Source organism: Pteropus alecto, unplaced genomic scaffold, assembly GCF_000325575.1.
Source record: "Pteropus alecto unplaced genomic scaffold, ASM32557v1 scaffold123, whole genome shotgun sequence".
NCBI classification, from domain to species: Eukaryota; Metazoa; Chordata; class Mammalia; order Chiroptera; family Pteropodidae; genus Pteropus; species Pteropus alecto.
In genome coordinates, this window is record NW_006433950.1 from 3560992 (window position 1) to 3567570 (window position 6579).

General features: G+C 49.4%; 1 non-coding gene across 1 annotated transcript; it reads right to left on the minus strand.

Annotated features, from left to right (window-relative positions):
* Positions 1–682: 682 nt before the first annotated feature.
* Positions 683–801, minus strand: LOC112477380. Its single transcript, XR_003045442.1, has one exon. It is a non-coding gene; the product is annotated as a 5S ribosomal RNA (ribosomal RNA).
* Positions 802–6579: the final 5778 nt, after the last annotated feature.

Sequence of the window (6579 nt, forward strand, 5' to 3'; positions counted from 1 at the left end):
AAAAAGATGCGCGGATCAGCAGCGCCTTCCCAAGGCGGACGGTGGACAGATGGTCGAGAAAAATGAGAAAGACACTCGTGCTGCACAGATGGAAGAGTTGCGAAGGAAGGAGACGCAGGACAGCACCGCCCTGCAGGAAGCCAACAGCCCGATGTCCTCGGACGGAGAGAGACAGCCCCGGAGCCGCTCGCAAGTGTGGCCCCCAATCCGGCTTCTCTAGGACTTACCCGCTGGCACTGGCTGGTTGGCCACTTAGCTAACTGCATCTCCTTTTTGTGCCCTGCTTCCCTCATCTGCAAAATGAGGACGTTCTAAGATATTATATGAGTTAAGACATAAAGTGTTGGGAACAGTGCTTAGTCCAGACCAAGTCTTCTGCATCTGATAACCACCACGATTATCTATGTATGCAGTGTCCTGGGAACTCGTGAGGTAACTCGCCTAAAGGAACAACAGCCTTATTTATTCCACTGAGTCGTGACAGTAAGACAGGGACCTGAGATTTGAGCCCAAGGAGTGAGGATTTAATAGCTTTTTACAGAATCCTTGCTGCTGCTGCTGCTGCTTGTGATTGTTTGCAGACCAGGCCCACAGAGCCCTTGTCCCAACCCCCTTGGGCACGCACGTGCCTCAGCTGAAGCTCTGAGGCCGGATTCTCAGCGGAGCCATTTTTTTCTTTTTACACCTACAGCACCTGGTCTTCCCGGGTGGTCTCCCATCCAAGTACTAACCAGGCCCGACCCTGCTTAGCTTCCAAGATCAGACAGGATCGGGTGTGTTCAGGGTGGCATGGCCATAGACTCAGAGAAGCCACTTTACAAACACAAACGCCACATCCTTTGCACACACACGCGCGCACACACACACACACACACAGTCGGGCGTGTTCAGGGTGGCATGGCCGTAGACTCAGAGGAGCCACTTTATAAACACAAACGCCACATCCTATGCACACACACACACACACACACACACACACTCACACACCCATCTTCAGCTCCCTGGCAGCCAGGTGCCAGCTGGAAAATGGCCTCCATGGGAAGGGATGGGATGGCCAGGGAGGAGTCAGAGGGCCTGGCCACACAGCTAAGGAAAACCAATTCGGGGTGGCAATTATGCAACAGGTCTTCCTGCTCCAGGGCTGTGAGCTCTCAGGTGGGCAAAGCTGTCCTCTGGCATTCTGAGGGGATACCTGATTGGCCACTCTGCTAAAATCATCATCATTATCATCATCATCACCATCATCACCATCCTCAAGGGGCTGCCATTTCTGGGTTTGCAGTAAACATCCATCAAACCTCCATTAAACACAGGTCAGGTCTGTACAACAGCATATTGCTGCTGGGAAAATTGTCCTTTGTGGGAGCGGTGGGGGGTCCTCTCTCAGACTCTGTGTCCTGGTGGATAAAATGGGCGGGCACGGGAGAGTACCCTACCCAGCCCCCATCCACTCAACTATTTCTCCATTGCATAGACATTCGTTGACACGCCCCAAGCGGCTGGTACTGTGTGTGTATGCACGTGAGTGTGTACGTGTATGTGTGTGGGTGTGTTTGGGAATGGGCTTTGGATTAGGCAGGAGCAGCAAGAAAGGCAAGAAACACAAAATGGTTCCTGCCCCCAAGGACCCTGCATTCTAGGGGAGAAAGAGATAAACATAATTAACGGTGATAATACTTGGCAGAGTATGATAAGAACCAAATAGTTTCTTCCCAGGGGAGGAGAGTTTTAATTCACTCTATTAAGGCTAGAAGGGAAATCTCTGAAGGAGAAACTGGCGTTTGAATTGCACCTTGGAATACGCTTCAGATTTTGGTAGGTGAAAATATATAGAACGAGAAAAGAGCATTCGAGCTGGAAAGGTCAGTGCAGGCAACGGTGTGAATGGCAGGGCGGAGGTCCTTGAGGGGTCAGGGTGTCCTCACTGGCCTGCCTCGGTCTGTGCGACTGTCCTTCTGGGTTGAGACTGGCGAGGTCCATTTACGGCCTAGTATGGTACTAGGGAAGGGGGCCATGTTTAGACCTATGAACTTGGGAAGGGAGTGTTAAGGGAACGGGACACTGGGAATGTGTATTTCTAAGGTGGACGGAAGAAAACAGAACAGAATGGACAGGCACATGGCATCAAGGATGTCACTCCCTCCTCCAGAGCCCATAGCAGATATTACTAATCAGTAAGAACATCGCCTGAGCGTCCTTTCGACCCAGCTCCCCCAACCCACTAATTTCATCTATGAAATGCAACCCACCCGCCCTCCCCGTGGCAGTGCATAGGGAGAGAAGTCTCCAGGAGTCAGATGACTTGGGTGTGACGTCCAGTTTCAGTCTTGGCTGTGTCCCCTTGGATTATTGGGCTGGCCCCTCTGAGCTACTGCTTAGCCACTTGCAGATGGGAAGAGAAGAAACTAACATTTTTTGGATGCTGTGACAGAGACAATGCTACATGCTTACTTAATCCCATTTTCTTTTCTTCCTGGCGACATAAGAAAACAGCATTTCTTAGCCTCCTCTGCAGTTAGGTGGGGCCAGGAGGCTGATTTGGCCAATGGAACGCAAGTGGATGCGATATGGGCAACTTCCAGCTTGATCCTAACCGCCAGGTTCCCCCACGTCCTTGTCCCCCGAGACTGCAGAGAGCCCCATGGCCCTAGGAGATGGGGAAATAACTAGATGGAAACAGCTTGAGTCTCCGAGTCACCACGTGGAAGGCCGCCCACCAAACTGGACTGGAGTTTAAGTGAATGAGAAATCAGCTTCCGTTTGGGTGAGCCACCGAGGCTTTGTATGGCAGTTACCATCACCTATCTCAACTCATCGAAGTGCAAACACGTGATTTCACTTCAACGCCTTAACAGCCCTCCCATCGAGGTAGAATTCTCCCCATTTTGCTCTTACTCTGATGACAAACCTGGGGCTCGAGGGTCTGATAACCTCCCTCCGCCTCGAAGCCCTTAATGTTTATATAGTACCTATAATTTTTTTTTTTTTTATAAAGTCTTGTCTATAGTATAAGAATTCAAGGAAATTTCGAAGGCTCGATGATCTCATGCAGGCGACCAGATTTATAAACTGTCAAGATGGAAACGGGCAGAGGCCGATTTTGCCTGGGATGGTGAAAGGACCAGGCGGGCCACCTTCACCTGCTGGGGAAGCAGCCTGGTTCCGGCTGCCTCCCAAACTCACGTGCACAGAGCGGGAGGGAGGCGGCACGGGGGCCAGGAGCCCTGCACCCCTGAGGAGCCAGTGGGACTGGGAGGGGGAGGGGCGGGGAGAGGGCGAGAGGAATAATGGTAACGGCACAGCAGTAAATGAGCATACTTTTAAATATCAACCTGATTTACAGGTTCCGCCCAGTTAATTGCTTCTTTCATAAACGCCGCACATTCCATACATCATGGGAAACCTTAAAGAAAGAATCCTCATGTAAAATATTAAAGGCAAATGGCCTCTTCAAGCAACAGCCGCCCACCACTTCCCGGTGTGGCCAGGTGTGGGGTCTGGACTCGACGTAGACCGTTATGTGGCAGCGCCGCCTCTCCCCCCACCGCTCTGAAGCTGGCCAAGCCCGCGCCTGAGTCTGAAGGGACAAGGAGGGGACCCCTGGCCCTCAGCTGCAGCCTTGGCTTCTGGCCTTATTCCCAGTCACCACGATTAATAAACCGTCCAGAGCAGGCAAGGCTTTGCATGGGAACTTTGCATGATGCCGGCCCTGCACCCGTGAGACTGAGACCCGCCGGAAATCCCCCGAGGTGATCGTAGCCTGGCATAGTGGAAACTCTGTCAGGATGTCAAAGGTTTTAAAGATGCTGCTTAAAGAGGATTGGGGTTTGCTTTAAAGAACAGGGAACTGCCCTGCACATCGTAGGTTTGAGTATCGGCCGTTGTCAACCACAAAGAAAAAAATGGCAGATTTTCTGCCTAAAACCACAGGATGCTATCAAACTCCTTTCTGTAATAAATCGATAATGAGTCTTTTTTGACCACCTACTATGTGCCCCGTGCTATGAGGTACTATGGAGAAGGCAACATATGATTCTTGCTTTGCTAGCATTTTAAATTTGGGAGAAAAGGTTACAAAGATAGCATTTAGCATTCATTCATTCATTCATTCATTTGTTCAATTATTGAAAGCCTACTATGTGCCACACTCAGTGCCAGGCACAGGATATAGAGATATAGATGGATAGATGGACAGTGTTTCAGTCAGCTCAGGATGCTAAAAAGAATTAGTGCAGGCTGGGTGGCCGATAAACAATGGAAAGCTACTTCTCAGGTCTGGAGGCCGGAAGTCCGAGATCGGGGTGCCAGCATGGCTGGGTTCTCGTGAGGGCCCTTTCGTGGGTTGCAAGCTGCCGACTTCTCCTCACTTGGCAGAAAGGGAATGGAGGGCCCTCTGCAGCCCCAGTTATAAGGGCGCTTGTCCCACTCAGGAGGGCTCTGCCTTCACGACCTAGTCGCCTCCCAAAAGCCCCGCTTCCTGCTACCAGCACAATGAGCTTCAGACTTCCAGCGTATAAGCCTGGGGGACACACACATTTGGTCCCTTACAGATGGCTCTGGGTGGACAGAATCAGTGTTGGGCCGATAAGTGTTTAACAGCCTGCCCTACTCACAGGGAAGGAAGAACATCCCTGGTTTGCAGTATTTGGTGTGGAGTAAATGCTCCCAGTGTGGACATGGAAAATTTCCCGCCCCCGAGGGGCCATCACTGAACGGAGAACCAGGGAAGGACTATACGACAGGCTCTCTTGCTGGCCAGTGGGAGCTGGCTCTAGCGCATGGCCGAGCGTAATGAAAAGCTAGATTATGTGGTACGTGCCGTGCATATCTGCAGTCAGAGGTGAAGGAGGCCGGCGCCCTGCGTTCAGGAAAGGGTTCCTTGGGCACAGGGATGGGGGCCGGGCATCTAGGATGACCGAGGTTTGGAGAGAAGGGAGAAAAAATATTCTGGGCTGAAGATGCCAACCAAAGCGAAGGTGCAAAGGCAGGAAGGGGGAGGGGACATATGTGTCCTGGAGGCAGACTGAACAGGGAGCCAGAGCGCCGGGAGCCAGAGAGAGCAGAGGGTCTTGAAAACGTGGCCTCACCCCCTCACCCCCACATGCCGTCTCGGGCTAGAGAAAGAGGCTGGGAAACACAGGAGGCCACAGGGGTCTCCATTCGGGTCCAGGCAACCAGGAAGCGCCCCCAGGGGCACAACCAGCTCTAGGAAAACAAGAAGGCCCAACTAATAATAATTATAATAATAGCAAACACTATGGAACACTTATGATTGTTTCAGGCTGGAAATGTACCAATTGCTTCCTATCTATGAGCTCATTGAATCCTCCCAAACTAATGAGGTGGGTGCTGTTATTAAACCCATTTTAATAACAGCAGGAAACCAAGACACCAAAAGCTAGTCTGTGGAACAGAGCAGGCTGTGGTATGAGTCACTGCCAAGCTTGGCCCCTAAAACCCTCCTGTGTGGGTTCCTCTATGCTCTTATCTGCTTCTGGCTGGATGGGATGGACACAACCATCACAACCATGAAGGCAACAGGTCAACGACAAAACAAGCTCATCAGCCTGAATCCCTGAATGTCTGCATGGAACAGAGCTGCCCCTTCAACCAGAAATGCCTGCCTTGGTCAAGGAAAAAATTCACTTCTACTAAATTTGCACCATTATACATGGCTGGGTCTACTTGTTACGGAAACTAGCATTATTCTAACTACATCAAGAGCCCTTATGTCGAAAGGGAACAACTCTCGGTAAGGACCAGATGCTCTGAGCTCATAAGATCCTTGCTCGGACTGTCTACTGGTCCTTTAAAATTCTCTTGAAATTAAAGTTTGAAGCATATTAGGTAAGAGTGTATCTTCTACTCATAAGATTAAACTGGCTTGAGGAAAATCAAACCAAGCTTAAGGAAACATAGCCTCCCCTAGGAATATGTGTAGGTAGTGTGGTATTGTAGTTCAAAAAAATGATACTATGATGAAAGAGCTAAAATAAAAAAAAATAAAAATAAAAATAAAAAAAAAAAACCCAACAACAAAACAAACCAACAACAGCAAAAACCCAAGTGAACTCTTTAGTCACAGTGCCTGGATTCATATGCCAACTCCAAATTTTACTATCTTTGTCTCAATTTTCTCACTTATAAAATAGGAATAAAGTTTTGAGTTCATTCGTATAAAGTATTTAGACAAGTACCTGGCATTTCATAGGTACTCAGTAAAAGTTAGCTACCATTACAGAGATTTCATCAACGAACTAATTTGTCCAACGAATTTGTGTCACATGCCCCCTATGGTCGACCCTTGTTGTTGGGTTTCAGGGGAGTGTGTGGCAGAGGGGAGATCCAGATGCCATCGCTAGACCAAGAGATGGAAGAGAATTCTCGAGTAGAGCCTCAAGTAGTACATTTTCCATACCTATCAGGTGTAAATTCTCTTAGCCTTCAACAAGAGTCTCATTTACTCGTTCATCAAATCCTGGAACGTGTGTAATGCAGAGAACTGGACCCCATGGCTAAGGGTCGGGGGGAGGCAAAGATGAATAAGTTATTTCTAACGGTTATGACAATAAAAATTTT